Source organism: Podarcis liolepis (genome assembly GCF_965112155.1).
Source record: "Podarcis liolepis genome assembly, chromosome: 8".
Classification (NCBI taxonomy): domain Eukaryota; kingdom Metazoa; phylum Chordata; class Lepidosauria; order Squamata; family Lacertidae; genus Podarcis; species Podarcis liolepis.
In genome coordinates this window covers 32,310,425-32,327,234 of record NC_139560.1, presented here as the reverse complement: position 1 = coordinate 32,327,234, position 16,810 = coordinate 32,310,425, and the positions used below count along the sequence as shown (strand labels likewise).

The window sequence follows — 16,810 nt, the reverse complement described above, 5'->3', positions numbered from 1 at the left end:
GTGAACCAGCCATCATGTTTCTTAAAGCACTTGCAAAATAAATATGCCTCAGAGTACCATTTAGTAGTATGCCCAGATTCCTAATTAGAGCAGTTTTACATGCATAGGTTATATATGAATCTGCACCCAGTTTCTTGGCTGTGTGCCAGTCTGTAATGTTGTATTATTATAGCAAAGTAAAACTAAAAATAGTTTCAAATAACCCTTTGCTGTACCTTCAATTTTGTCAGTAATTATAGTAGCTTACTGATGACCAAAGCCAAGAATGTGATTCAGTGGGTTCATGAAGTAGGTTTATAATGCTGTCAAGCTGCAATAGGTCAGGTTCTGGACTGTCAGGTTCCAGCAAAGGGGGGAGGGCATTGCTCTAGGCTGAGGCAGGATTGGGTTCCAGAGTTGGGTGTGTGTGTGGGGGGGGGGGGGAAGAGCCATGGGACAGAGGCAGAGGTGTATCAAAGCCACAAAGAAATCAATGTCTCATAGAGAAACCTGTATGAGGACCAGGTCAGACGCACATAAGCAGTCAAAACCAGGCAAACTCTACAGTGGCAAAACCAGGCAGGGGTCAAGTTGCGGAGCAGGTTCTTAGGCAGTGTCCTCACACCAGGGGCAAGATCCTCAGACTGAGCATGAAGTTCTGGGGCTACTGCTTTACAGGACATGCAGCACAGGGATTGGCCTTTGGGAGTCAGATGACTGAATAATCAGGAGTGTTGGTACTACAGATAGTGTCTTTGAAGCACAGAGCTCAGCCATCCAGGTGAAAACTGTAGTGGAAATGAATAAGGCAGCCCTCTTTAGGGAATTTTTCATGTTGATGTTTTATCGTGTTTTTAATATTCTGTTCAAAGCCTCCCAGAGTGGCTGGGGAAATTCAGCCAGTTGGGTGGGGTATAAATAATAGAATTATTATAATATTCTTATCAACCAGTCATGCAGGAAGGTAAGGCACAAGAGCTGGATCACTGGCAACCCCCGTTAAGGACAAACATCAGCATCTAATATATACACAACACTGGCCCTGCCATATTTTGAGCATTGAGCAATTTCTCAGAGGAATATATGTGTCAGGACCAAGCTGAAATGGGGACAAAATGGGGGGGGGGGTTAGCTCTCTTAGGGGATCAGAATGAATGGCCAATAAATAGGTCACCTGGAGGACCCCAAGTCGCTTATTGAACAGAATGCAAGTGATGACCCTTCCACACCAGTGCGGGATCTGGCATGCTCTAGTATTGCGACCACTGACAGGAGATTGAATTAATCCACAGTTCTTTCATCAGCACTTCCCTCCATGCTTCTCAGACAAACCAAACTGTAAGTGCATTAGGAACCGCTGACAAAAGCCAGCTGAGCACTGACATGCTGGGAATTTCACCTCCCCCACAGGAATAACTTTAGAATTTCTATCAGTCACCTAACTGCATACTGTACTATCATAACTTGCAACTCTTGTTGGCTCTTGGGGTTTGTTTTCATATGGATTCCACTCTTTGAAAAGAAGCCAACCCAGCAATGATCACATAGTCATCATTTATTGTACTGCCCACAGTGTGATAAGCGCTAAGCTAATTGAGAAGAGAGGTGTGTATGTGTTTTTTAACTTGTAAGCCTACCATCTGTCTCCCTCTTGCAGTATCTCACAAGACAGCTATAAACCCAGTTCCAGCCACCCAGCAGTTACAGGAAAGTTATTTTATAAGGAAAGTACTCCATGTCCTTCAGTACTCTTAATGTGACAAGAAGCATGCTGTACCATGCTGCTTACTCTGCAGCGCATGTATTGTTGATGATACTCTCCTTACCTGAATGGATCTTGCTCCTTATTTCCATCAGTGAAAGACCTGCCCAAAGAAGGTGGTAGTTGTATCTCTCCTTCTCACAGGTCCTTGTCCTGCCACACTTCCTTCATCCATCTTTTGCCGGTGCCCTGTCATTTTGCAAATCTGTTCTACAGGACACTCCAGCCTTTAGTTCTCTATGGATGTTGGGCAGCCATCCAATTTTAAAATACATTAAAGGGTATGTAAAAAGTCATTATATTACACTAGCAGCAAATACGAACTGTTGCTTTATAGGAAGTCTTTCATCACCTTTATAATGGTATATGCATGTCAATACTCCATATATTTTTAAAATACACAGAGACTATCTAATATATGACTAGAAATCTAGTCAACTGATGGGGCTTTCCTTCTTCACTTCTTTAGTGAGGTCTCCAGAACCTTCTGCCCTCCTCAGGGAAGTCCTAGAGTGGGGCACAGGGAGGTCTATCAGGAGTGGGTATGGGCAACATTTAAGGCAGATGTTTGGAATGGAGCTGCCATTCATGTAAATTATACTGGCAAAATATTTTCAATTCCTCCCTCCCACTGCTAGGGATAGATAGACTAGTGATTTAGGGGGTATTATCAGTTTCACATTTCCATACTCTCCAACATTTCTCCAATGACAATAGGGAAGACCTATATATGGCTATGGATAATGATGATAATAGGCTCGCTTTATTATTTATTAAATTTATCAAATCAGAAACCTGGATGGCTTCTGTGATGGTCCCTGGAAAATTGGGATACTTGGAAGATGTGCATTTCTGCCTACAAGTTCATGCCATCTCATTTCAGTATGAATCAGCTATTTTTGGGGGGGGGGAGTTGTTTTGTTTTTTTACGAATCTGCTCGAAAATTTTTAAATGTGCATTTTTGAATGCATGGTCTCTAGACATAGGCACTTCTAATTGTAAAATACACATTTTGAAGTGGATTTTGATATTGCTTTGAGCCAATAAATGTGCTGCGATCTTCAGGAAAGTGTATAAACTGATGGGTCACTACACTCTAATTCACAAATGTGGATCAAGTCAGCTCATAACAGAATGTGCACATATCAAAACCCTCAATCGGCCCAGACCAGGCCATTTTGAGAGACTTTTTCAGAGGTGAAGAGAAGGACAGTGAGGAGATGTGGGTGGGAAAACGCCACTGGTGAAGTGGACTTCCATTCTCACAAGTCTGTACGCTAACCAGCTCAGTTGCACACAGACACACAAACTGGTAACCATTTCTGAACTCTGAAGAAGAGAAATCAATTGAAGCAGCATGCAAGAAATTGTTTCCACCACCAGAGAGCACTACAGCATTATTAAGAATAAATGACATTTCTGTTATGTGTGGTGAATTCCTAATCAAGATGGGTGAATGATTATGCTAAGTATAGTAGACTGCTAGGTCTTGAAATAGTGGTGCCAGCCTGAGTGCAGAAGCATGACAAAACTGTTAGCAGAGTGCCTGGAATAAGGCTGTTTGAGTCCAGAGGGGAAAGAAATGGATAATATTGTACTGAGATAAACTGAATAAAAGCAGTATATAACTTGGAGAGAACCTTCTTTACAGGCCCAGAAGAGCAAGTTGAGACATATAGATGACTCACAACTAACGCATGTTTAACTTGCTCACATTCAGCTTTACATGATTGGCTAATAATGATCATAGAATCATAGAATCATAGAGTTGGAAGAGACCACAAGGGCCATCGAGTCCAACCCCCTGCCAAGCAGGAAACACCATCAGAGCACTCCTGACATATGGTTGTCAAGCCTCTGCTTAAAGACCTCCAAAGAAGGAGACTCCACCACACTCCTTGGCAGTGGATGATGATGATGATGAACCTGTCCACGTCTAAGTTCTTCAGTGGAGGCCCTTCGCTCAGTCTCACCCCCCTCACAGAGTAGAGATTGGTAGAGATGTGGGAAAGAGCCTTCTCAGCTGGTGCTGTGTTGTTTTTATTGCAACTATCTGTATGTGTTAATCTCTCTCTCTCTCTCTCTCTCTCTCTCTCTCACACACACACACACACACACACACACACACACACACAGATGATCTGTATGGTTTAATAGATTTCATATAAATGTTTAATTGTATTTTAATTATTGCTTTCCCCCTGCCGGTGTTTTTAGCTGTTCCTATTTTCTCTGTAAGTTTGAGTCTCTTTCAGGGAAAATGGCAGGAAATAAACTCCTTTGAATTTATTTCTTTACATTTGAAGCTGGGGGGGGGGGGGAATCAGCACAGTGAGATAAAGATTTGCACATAGTAAGGAGCCTCATTACTTTCACATTCTAATTAATGCCTTCGTGGAAGATGATTGCTATTACTGGCTCTGCCGTAATCCTGACAGGCTAATAGATTGTGGGAAGTTATGTTGATGTAGCGTATGACTGTTTGTGGCTTTCCCATTTGAAAGGATATATTAAGGCCGGGTCCAGATTACAAATGTTTGACCTGGCAGAGAGATGTAGCGGCCGCTAAAGCAAATATTGTGTCATTAATATAGCACTATCCACAAATGGGACTGGCGACATATAATGCTGTGTCTGTGGATATATTCAAATTGCCTGGTGGGTCCTTAACTAACCCCATTCTGCCTAGGTACACTCTTCCCTTGAATACCTAAACACAACAGAATGAGTTAAGGCTATATTTTTAGCCTTAACTCTAATTTCACTGGCATTTGTAACTTCCAATAAGATTCTTAATGCCATGTGACTCAAGGTTTTTCTGTGGTCTAGTGAAAAGTGCATACTTTTTAATTTGGGCTTGTTGATTTTGTTTTTGTTTTTTACAATGGTACTATTAAAAATAGAAGCATGCTTCAGATAAATCTAAGCTGACATGATAAACCATAATCACACTGTTTAGCACAGCTGATTACATAGATGCATGCTTTTCCGAATGAGTTTTGACCCCAACAATCTCTTTAAACTGCTACTTATGTTCTTATGCTACAAGATAATGTATTATCTCAAAGAAAACCACAGAACTTTTGCAACAAGAGGCATATAAGAAATCCAAATAGTAAAAGTTAGAGGTTTTTTTTTGGGGGGGGGGAGGTGCCATATAGTAGCCAGTTTGTAAATGATAATGTGATTATGTGTGCTATCTTTTTAAGACCGAAACTGTTTCCATCTCTGTTTTGTATAATGAACAATATGCTACACAGTTGCTACTCAATTTTTGCAATGCAATAAATATGGTCCTTTTTCTTGGTGGTGGTGGTGGTCAACACTTAGGACTTGGTCAACTGCCTCTCATTTGCTTTATTATTTTTAAATGCTTTTCTTATTCCTGGCATCAATCTATTTGGATCCTAAGATCATCTATTAAGGCTCTTCTCTGGATTTCCCCTCTGAAGAGGCTTGGGCGGCAGCAATAGGTGAGAGGGCCTTTTTGGTTGTGGGCCCTTGCCTGTGGAATGCTGTCCTCAGTGAGACCTGCCTGGTACCGACACTGACATCTTTGCATTGCCAAGTTAAGCCTTTCCTTTTCTCCCAGGTGTTTGATTGAATAGAATCCAGAAGTGTCAAGGCTTTATGAAAACGTAACTTTGAATTGTTGGTATGTCTTTGATGTCAGTGGAGGTTGGTATTTTATGTTAAATTTTGGTGGCAGTTTCAAACAATTCTTTATGTTTTTAAATCTGCTTCTAGGTTGTCTAGAAGCTGCCTTGTGCTAAGTGATTGGGGGGGGGGACAATGACAAGAAGCTAAGCATAATAATATATATGTAATAGGATTAACAACTGTAATAGCACAATACTTCGGCTAATAAAATATAAACCCATACTTAAAAATGAAATCAAATTGCATCGAAGAAACCTTTATATGGTGTGGGTTTGCATCATCTACATTTTATTAAGGGGTTTTATTTCAGTTTGAAGCCTTACAATAATTGTTATATTCTCTCACTCAACACCCCCCCCCATACCTCTCTATGGTAGTGGTACCCAGTCTTTTTGGAACATGCACTACAAACCATGTACTAAGTATGTGGCTGAAGCCTTACAAAACACTCCAAATCATCTTTGGCCCACAAGGATGATTACTCCAAAGTAAGTGTGCATAGCGTTGCAGGCCTAAAAAACTTGGCAACATCAGTTTCTGGCACAGCTTAAGTCTTGCCTTGTAAGAAACTGCTTTTAAGGAACAAATCTTAGAAAGACTTCGATCCAATGCAGAGTTAGGTGTGTTTAAAGTCCTCTGATTTCAGTGAACTTGGGCATACTTCACTCTTCATTGAATTATAGCCAAGGTATTTGCGGCTGGGAACGTTAAATGACTTAGACCTGAATCTTATAAAAGCCCTGTCCAAATGATAGATAAGCTTCCTCTGTGTATCTAAATGCTGACGCATTTAAAGTTGCTTTGGCCCTAAAGGGCAGTAGGAGTGATTTTTCCTGTTGCACAATGCAATAATTACCAAAGACCATGTCAGGAAAATGATAGTGTTTCACTGCCATCTAATGGATTTATAAGGAAAGGAAGTGGAATGGGGAGACTGACAAACTAGGCCCTTTTGATTGGACTAGGCCTAGAGATTTACTCACTGCAAATGTTTAGGTCATTATTCTTCAGGTCAAGAATGGCAAGTCTTGGTAACCTGAAAATCTGCATTCTCTTACCAACAAATATTGATTTTTTAAAAGCTAACTTTATTTCTCTGTGTTTGCCTTTTATTCTTTTCACATGAATTTCTAGGAGATTTCATGGCCTAATAAGAAATATTATTTTCCTAAGTAGATCGATTGACAGGATATTGGAAGGCATAGAGGTGACAGCAGTCAAGAAATGAGGCAAGAACTTTATTGTTTCTCTCAAAGAAGAGCAGAACAGCAATGGGAAATGCCTGTGTTCATAAAAAAATTATGTCCAGTGCCTCCTAGTGACTAAAATATATAATGACACTATCCACATAGGCAGAGTTCCATATATATATATATATATATATATAGAGAGAGAGAGAGAGAGAGAGAGAGAGAGAGAGAGAGAGATTGTTTATAGAGGCCTCCCTGGTAAAACATTACAGCTCACTCTGTTGTCCATTGCTATTGAAAGGATGTTATTTTTGGCATTCCCCCACCAAGCATAGTAGGTGACTATTAAACTCTGCAATATGAGTTAGAGTAATTTGAGATGTTTAAGTGCATGCAACTTAATCATCTATCTCCATCCTTAACACATTAACAGTTCATTCCACAGTCAACTATACAGAAGTAGTTGGAATGAAGCCAATTAAGTTCTACTGACATTTATTCACTTGGAAATTCAGGGAGCCTGAGATGGGAATAATTATACACATTAGGCTGGGTAAGCATGTATAGAAATGGGTAGTTAATAGGAACTGGATTCATACGTGTCTGGACTGCACCACTTCAGATGGCATCATGGGCTCTCATAATTTAATGCCCACCATACTGTGCTTGCCCTGGTTCTCATACTGTCAAGGAGTGCCCAGGCCTTAACTTGCAACTTCTGCCCATTGTTTGAGACTCTACTTCACCTTCAAAATTCATTTGTTCTATAAAAGATTGCTTGTCTTCCATCGATTTAAAAGCTGGCCAGGTTTTTATCCTTTTGTTTAAAGATGTAATAGAAAAACAAAATTGTTATAGAGTATTCATTTAGTTACATAACCCTCGATAACAGTATGCTATCAACTTGTTAGAGCTGCGGTGTGCGATTTGGCAGCAATGTGTCTTGATGTTAATGCAATAGCAAATGGGGCAGTGTGACTTACCTGACCCTCATCATTGCATACCCTCCAACATTTCTCCAATGGAATAGGGACGTCCCATTCCAGAATGATAATTTTTAAAAATGATCTTGGCCTGACAACTCTGGCTGCTGGTTTTGACCTATAAAGCCTTATATGGCTCAGGACTACAGTACCTCAAGGAATGCCTTTCCCCATGTAATCTGACTAGATTCTGCAATCATCATCTGAGGCCTTGTTTCATGTGCCTTTTCCATGAGAGGTCCAGAAGGTGGCAACATGAGAAGGGGCCTTTTCTGCAGTGGCTCCCCATTTGTGGAATGCTCTCTCCAGGGAGGCTTGCCTGGCATCTTCATTACATATATTTTGGCAAAAATGTTCCTCTCTCTTTAGGAGTTTGGCTGGTTGAACATTCTATGGTATTTTAAATGTGTTTGAGGTTTTGTTTTGTTTTTTGTTCTTGTTTTATTATGTCTTTTACAGTGGTACCTCGGGTTAAGTACTTAATTCGTTCCAGAGGTCTGCTATTAACCTGAAACTGTTCTTAACCTCAAGCACCATTTTAGCTAATGGGGCCTCCTGCTACCACTGTGCCACTGGAGCACGATTTCTGTTCTCATCCTGAAGCAAAGTTCTTAACCCAAGGTACTATTTCTGGGTTAGCGGAGTCTGTAACCTGAAGCATCTGTAACCCGAGGTACCACTGTATTTATATCATGGACCACTCTGTGAAGTTCAGATGAAGGGTGGTATAATTAATTAATGGGTGGGTGGATGGATGGGTGGATGAATGAATGGGCTGAGGAGGCAGTTTAATCAAATTTCTGCAGGGAAAATAAATGGTCTAACAGTTACTTTTTCCCCGTGGCATTTTCCTGCTCCTGCCGCAGCTGGAGGTAGCAAAAACTCTGTTGGTGGCCTGAACACTGTCTCACATCCTTCTTAAAGACCTAAGCCTAGTATTGTTTGAGGGCATTGCTGGGAATAGTGGAAGTGGCCATGAAAAAGTTGGAGAATATCCAGCGATAATATTTTTTTCAGCAGGGGATGCTAAAATGTAAAATATCATAATTTTTCTCTGAAGGATGTCAACTGAGAAAATTTGGCTCAGCAAAACCTAAAACATTTCAACAAGGTGTCTCCTGGAAAGGTCAACAACAACAGCAACCACAACCACCACCTAGGCTTAAAATAAAGAAAATCATTTACTAGAGACAAAGAGCAGAAAATAGGGAATATCTCTGGTAAATACGGAATGTTGGTGCATATGAAAGTAGAGATGTCAAAGAAAAGGATTCTGTCCTTAGCTTCTCCCTGGAATGGATGAGGCGGCTATTTTTCAGGGAACATTTTGAGCTAGGAAGAGCAATCAATCACACTGAGGCTTCATCTGCAGTCTGAAGTCGTACGGTTTCGATGCAGGTTTGGTACTTCAATAAGAGTAAGGCCTGCACTATGGATAGATTGGAATGGATGCTATGCCACAGATTATAACTTCAGAAACAAAGGGTAGTTGCACACCAACATGTAATGAGTGAGGAAGGACTTATCGCTTTAATTGGTACTGGCCCGAGTCCATTTCAAAATGAAACACCATCACAAAATGTCACTCGTATTGATTCACAGCACATAAAGCCCTTGAGACCACCTTCTTTCTCATATGCCATTGTGATTCATACAATCAGTCATGGCTGTCTCTTGATGATGTGTTCCATGTGGCAAGTCTGAAGGCTTTGGAATTGCAAAGGTTGAGTGTGAATCTCATCTATGAAGTGTCGTGAAACCGAGGCAAAGAAATTATGGTTCAGGATGAACAGAAACTTCTGTGAATGACAGGAATTTGTTTGTTTGTTTGTTTGTTTGTTTGTTTGAGAAACTGCGCTAATATTATCTTCCTGGAGCTGTGAGGAGCAAGGTGAGTTCATCATCCACATAAATATACTGTATACTAGCAGGACTTACTATAACAAAGCTCCTTTCATCTCATTCTCTCTTTGTCTCTGTTTCTCTCTCTCTAACCCCACCACTGGTCAGCATTATGTGTCCATAATGCTGTTTTAGGACATACACACAACTGATGCTCCTTATGTTTCAGATAAATAGAAAGTCCAAATGGCTATTACTGGCCATGGTCCTCCAAATGACCTAAGGAAAGGGCTATTTATCCACTCTGCATAACAGAACAGCTTAATAATTTTAATAATAATAACTTTTTTATTCATACCCTGCCCCATCTGGCTGGGTTGCCCCAGCCACTCTGGGTGGCTTCCAAAAGTTGTCTCTTCTAAAAGTTGTGTAGTTCTTTATCCCCGTGACATCTGATGGGAGGGTCAATTGGACTATATAATATACATTGGATGACAGCAAACATTTAAATGTATGTGTGCTCCATGGTTTTTTAGATTCAATTTTTTTTAAGGCCATTAAAGCATTCAGAATCTGGGCTTTTACTCAGCACTTGGATTTTCATAGTTTCTGGCCTCTGTAAAACACAGAGGCTACAGTCAATAGCAAAAGCAAATGGGGCTTTTTGGCATAACATTGCCCATATCTTTTGTTAAATGCTAGGCGAAACTTGAAACAAAGAAGTGGGCACAGAATAATGTGATACAAGTGCAGGGGATTTTGTAAAACTTAAGTCCAATACCTTGCATAATATTTTTTTATAAGTGGGAGACATAATGGTTCTGCTTCAGCTCATAAGCTCCTCTAAGTATCATTTCTGGGAAAAGCACTAGATGTAGGCAACTGACTGAGCGTTGGAAGTGTGGGTGTCTTTTCCTCTCTTGAACACTGCGCTGTATTTTGATCTCAGTTACAACTATTTAACCTGGCAATATGTTGTGGGCTTGGCACTGGTACTGCTTGTATTTTGAAATCCCTGCCCAAAATTTCAGAAAAGAGCTTAGGGGCAAAAGGACAGCACAGAGAGACAACATTTTGAGCACACGAAGAGATTCCCTATCACAATAGGAGTAATTATTATCCACCCACTTCTCTTTAGTCGTCTGCTTAGTCGAGTGCCCATCACATGTTTACATTAGACATGGCACTCTGGTGTTACTTTTCAAAATTCTAATTCTAATAGTGTTACACACCATCCCAGTCTCTGCTGAGCGGTGTGCAAATTTTCAGGGGTTCCAGGTGCTTCCCCAGGGTTTGTGTTTCCTCTGGAAAATTAGGCACAGTGGAGGCCATGGTGCCTGTATGATATATGGTTCATTTATACATATATACAACCTGAAGCTTTCAGTAAAGGGGCTCACAGCAGCAGCAGCAGCAGCAGCCCAAAAATCACCAGCTTACTCCATACTAACAGCACCAGCATCCATTCTCTGTATCCTCTTTGTTCTGCAGGGCACATCTCAACTTAACTGTCGCTCTCTGCTTCCTTGTTGCATTATTCCAACTCCCTTCCCTAGACCAAGTCCTCTTTATCTACAGAGGGAGGACTCCATTCATTAAGCAGAGGCTGGATGGCCACCTGTCATGGATGCTTTAGTTGAGCTTCCGGCATTGCAAGGGGGTGGATTAAATTACCCTTAGGGTTCTGTCCAACTCTATGAACCTATGATTTGCATTCTAATACAGTCATACCTCATGTTATGGATGCTTCAGGTTACGTGTTTTCAGGTTGCGGACCGCAGGAAACCCAGAAGTACCAGAACGGGTTACTTCCGGGTTTCACCGCTCGCGCATGCACAGAGGCCCCAAATAATGCCTGCACAGACAAAGCACTTCAGGATGTGAACGCTATGGGTTGCAGACGTGCCTCCATCACGGATTACATCCGCAACCTGAGGTTCCACTGTATTCCCCCTCCTTTTTCCTAGGGATTAATCCTACCAGGCATCACCTCACAAGGAAGTTTGCCTGACTTCATTAAAGGTAAAGGGACCCCTGACTTCATTAAAGGTAAAGGATGGGAATTGTAGTCCCAAACATCTGGAGGGCCAGAGTTTGCCTATGCCTGCTTTAGTGCTACTATCTCATCTTTTTAAGAAGGTAGAATTTTGATAAGGGCAGATGTGCACTATGAAAATGAATGTATGACACATGGTGGGCACCATTTTTTTACTCTAGTTATTTGCTAATCAATCTTATAAATAGAGATAAAATGCTTTTCTAGCTATGTTTTTAAAAAGAAACAAAAACCTAAAGGATATGTTGGCAGTATTACTTAATGCGAAGGTTCTCTCTCCCTCTCTCTGCACACTTTAGTGATAGTTAAAAAGGGGAATGTGTACATAGCAATGGGGTGTATGTGTGTGTGTGTATATATATATGTGTGTGTGTGTGTGTGTGTGTGTGTGTGTGTGTGTGTATATATATATATATATATATATATATATATATATATATATATGCATATTGCTGATTAGCTAGGAAATTAGCTATAACACATTTGGGGTTCAACAAGCATTAAGCAGTAGCTGTAATCTTAGAAAGCAAGCATGTTCTTGCTGCAGGTAAAAATTATTGACACAGAAATGCAAATGATAATTAGACTTTGCTAATTTGTTTGCTCATATGTTTTTTCTGTGTCAGATACTCCAGACGCTGGATTCAATATTATCGTTTAGTCTGAATGAGAAGGACTGCAAGCAGTCAACATCTGGGATTTTCCCTCCTCCGCAAACTTGTTCTTCCCCCATTGCTTGCCTTTCTGGCAGGAGCAAATTGATTGCATCTTTTGCTCTCCTAACAGGGAACTTTTTCAGAAAATCTGTCTTATAGATTCAATGAATAGGCAGCTGTTCCTTGTTTCTTGGAGGGATCTGGATATCTTTCCTCAAAGTAGTGGTTCTGTTTCAGTGATACTGCATTCTCCTAACACACATAGCACTAGACTGAATTACTGGGAGAGTGGAAAATTCTATATTCCCTGCCCCACTAGACTGTCAATTGTGGCTGTCAGTTTTGGGAAAACCTAAGTCTTATTCAGGCATTATTAGAATAGGGGACTGTGCACACTAACCCTTATTCCCAGTGTTGCCACCAGCTCTACTTCTGACGATCATGTGCTCAGAACAAAGATCAGAAGGGAGTTTCTAGCAATTTGATTGCTCTGTCACTTGTCACCATCAATTTTTACCATGTGATGAGGTCAGTAACTTTCCCCACACCTAAAATGGTCAAAAGACAAGTGGTCTGTAAGGATATTGCACCCGAGAGCTAAATGAGATGTCCATTGAACTCTGTGTGAAGAAAGAACTGATATTTAGGGCCAAACTGCATATGATATTAGTCGGGGTGGGGGAGAAATTCAATTCGGTCCACTTTTAAAGGCAAATCTACCTATAGAGCACATTCCAAAACAATGTGCAAGCCAAAGCACAGGAAAAATGAGAAACTGAGAGAAATAAAAATGGTCAGTTTTGTATATCCTTAGATATTAATCATGTGTTTCAACAAGCATACATATCCTCGCTGTTTTTATTTTGGAGAAAAGGCAGTCCTGAATTCCTGATCAAGAACATGCTCCTGATCTATATTGGGGCTCTGCGTCACTTTTCTACATAAAATCGATCCCTCCTGAGTGCATTTTGCCCCTGAAAATGCTGTTTACTGCAAACACCACCTTTCAGGGCAAATAGCCAGGTTGGGCAATTTTCAGCGGAAAACCCAATGTAGATATCCAATCTGGGCAGTGACTATGGCCCAGTGACTGTATTTTCTCAAAAAGACAAGTAGTCCGCTTAAGCTTACTTGTCTGACCTTTAGTCATGTAAAATGCTCCTCAAGGTGCCATTGGACTGAAATTCTTTAAATGGATAATATATTCTCAAGCTCAGTTTGTGAACCAAGAAGCAAATGTAACCAAGCGAACTTTCTCTCTCTCGGTGTTTTAGCATTGTATCTGTTTATTGCTGGGAACATGAGCCTCCTTCCCCCTGCTACTTGAAATCACACGGAGCCCAGAAGAAATACAAATGTATCATATGTACATAGATACATCTACAAAACCAAACAAATCTTAGCCTGTGAATAAATATTGCCTTTGGATGAGCTATGCTCAAGATATCCAAGGAATACTTCAGAAATTTATTGCTCACACAACATTTGTGGCTGGGGGAAAAGGACTTTCAACTATTTACATTTTAGATCCAAAACAGAAGCAAGCAGTCTATGATAATAGACGAGACATGAAATTCAGCCCACCTTCCCCATCTAAAATTACCAGTATTTCTACCCAATGAGGAAGCAGCTTGTAACATTCTGTTAACTACAACTTGGCTCGTGTTAAATGGGTTATTCAAAAGGGATTAAACATCACAGTTTGTATTGCCTACATTCTCCCTAGCAGCAAGGCTATGCCTATTTACCTCTTCAGGAACCTGGAATACATTCAACACAGCTCTTTCAAAGGTTGCCCTTCTTTCAGTTCATTTTCAGCTGCATTCAGTTTGTTGTGTTGTCAGCCCAGGTTTTCAGCCTCAGATACTCAGGGCACGACTCCACCAAAGCGAAGCACTTCCAATTCCTAAAGATTTCAATGGGAGAAACTGAAGCAGGTGTAGGAGCCAACTCCTAAGGGCTGAGGTCCCTCCAGCCCCCTCAACAAAGTATTTGAGGGGGCTGACACCCCAAAGTTAATAGACATTGCCATTCAAATGGTGTATGATTGATTGTGTGGGGTGGGGCTTACCTGGGCCACCCAATATTTTACTCAAGTTGGCACCCTTGGAAGCAGGTATTTCTCTCTTCCGTTGCAAGCAATGAGACTTGCAAGCACTTCACTTTGACTGGGTTGTTGTGCCCTATGTTTTTACGGGGGGGGGGGGGGGGGAATCAATCCAAATTTTAGGTGCAGAGCCAAGTCCTGTCCTGTGTTAGCAGCACTGAAGTGACCTCCCCAGGGCACAACCATGGGCAATGTGTATGAAGGTGCTGGGATGCCCAGACAACAAGACCTCACTTTCAACCTCACTTATGTGGTCTAAAGGAAAGCAGAGCAATACATTTGGCACTAGCTTGGCTGCAGGGGTTGCTGGAAAGAGGCATACAAATCACAATCCAACCATTTTAGGGACTCCACTGCAGATTTGTGTAGGGTTTACTCCTTATCTCTTCCAGAAGATATCCTGCAAGGCAGCGGAGTTTTAGGATCAGGGTTTTCCTTTTCTTAAATGGGCTCCCTTCCCAGGTTGACAAGTCCCATTGGCCCCTTACTTCCCTCTGCAGCACGTGCAGAAACCACCTTCTTGAACATTGGACTCACTACAGTGGTACCTCTGGATACGAACGGGATCCGCTCTGGAGCCCCGTTCATATCTAGAAGCAAACGTAACTAGTGAACGCACATCTGCGCACTCGCGTGTCACTTTTCACCACTTCTGCGCATGCGCGTGATGTCATTTTGAGCGTCTGCGCACTCCATTACTTCCAGGTTGCTGCAGAGCACAACTCGAACACACTCAACCCAAAGTGCATTCAACCCGAGGTATGACTGTATTGGTCTCTTTAGTTGAATCCACTGGACCCTGTCTTTGCATGAGGGTGAAGTTCCGAACTGAGGGTTTGAGACCCATTGGCTACTTTCATCTGGTTTAACTGGCCAGTCAAAGCTGTTCCCAGAGTGTGTCACCTGCTGACAGCTTCTAGGAGCCACTGGTAAGAGCTGAGTGCAGGGTGGGGTGAGAACCAAAGATGGACAAAATACATCAGAAGGAGCATATCATCAACCAGGGATACTACCCCTCCCCTAATGCCCCATACACCCCACATCATCTACAACCAGGTGTTTTAAGGGGAGATGCTGAGGACTGAACCTGTGGCTTTTACTGCATGCAAAATAGGAAGTCTTAACTATTGATTATTCCTATGACCAACCTTGCCTGACTGGAATGCTTTTGTATCTAGAGACCAGGGAGTTCCACTTTTGATACGAAGAGGATTCCAAGCTTATACATAAGGTCTCGCTGCAGTATTCTGCTTTTCTGGAGCAGGGTGGTGGTGCCCAGACTGAATCTGAATCTGATATCCTCTAGGTTGCCAGTTTATAGCCCACTGTGGGCTGCTTAACTGCTGAGATACATTTTTGCACAGAGACTGCCTGGATGATTCATTTATGAGAGCATTCATGTCCTGCCTTATTTCAAGGCAACTAGCATTAAAAAAAAAAAAAAAATTTTTAATCAGGAAATTTTTAAAACAGAAAAATGAGTTCATGTTAAAAACAGACAGGAACAGCAGACAAAAAACCACCACCAGGCATAATCAGTCTTTCCTGAATGCCTGTTGGAACAAAACCATCTTCGAACAGGCCTGGAAGTTGTCACATTCTCATGGTTAAGGAACAAGCTGCTGTGAATATTTCAGAAGATGTAATCACAAACAGGAGCCTGATGTCACAGCAAACCAGTGCTATGCCTTGATTTTCCAGGAGAGGGAGTGAGGCACCCACTGACTACTTTTCTGCCTTTCATGGCTCATAGTCAGTTTCCAATTCTTGCTTTTCACTAGGAAAGAGCAAAGATCCGGTTGTTGATTAAGGCCTTAAAGTATGCCTAATGCTTAGATAATATAGTTTAGTCAATCCACTGAGATGTGTTCTTTTAACATCAGACACTAGAAATAAATGAGAAAGAACTAGGGGAAGTGGGTTGAAAGCAGAAAATTTCTGCAGATTATGTTTGAAGTGACTAAGAAAGGAAACGTATTGTTTGACAATGAGAAGCAGAGGGTGAACAGAACTACTCACCCGACCTATATTTAAGGATTTTTTTTTATGCATATAGTTTGGTGAAAAGTCAGGAACAGCTGACTTACAAAGTAATCCTATGTGTTAAGTGGAATTGACTATTATGTGCAGTAATGGCCAGCGAAGGTTGGATCCGCTGCAATTGCCTATGCTGTGCTGAACTCCTTGCTGTCTTGCTGCCACCCCTCTCCCTCTTGTAACTGGCACTGATGTCCATCAAACATATTGCCTTTACTTGACAGTTTTTGAACTGATGTCACCCCCAACTGGGACAAGCCACCGGGGTGGGGGGGGGGGAGAGGACTTAGCTTAGTGATGGAGCATCTTCTTTGCATGTGGAAAGTCCCAGATTCAATTCATGGCATATGCTGGTAGGACTGGGAGAGACCCCTGTGTGAAACCCTAAAAGTACCATTGCCAATATCTAGAGGGCTATCACATGAGAGATGGAGCAAGCTCGTTTTCTCCTGCTCCAGAGGGTAGGACCCGAACCCAGCGGATTCAAGTTACAAGAATGGAGATTCTGACTAATAATTTTCTGACAGTAAGAGCTAC

At 41.5% G+C, this 16,810-nt stretch overlaps 1 long non-coding RNA gene across 1 annotated transcript in view; it reads right to left on the bottom strand.

Annotated features, from left to right (window-relative positions):
- The window catches only part of LOC310713432, a 304,345-nt gene that overhangs the window by 287,364 nt on the left and 171 nt on the right, over positions 1-16,810 (bottom strand). The window lies entirely within an intron of this gene.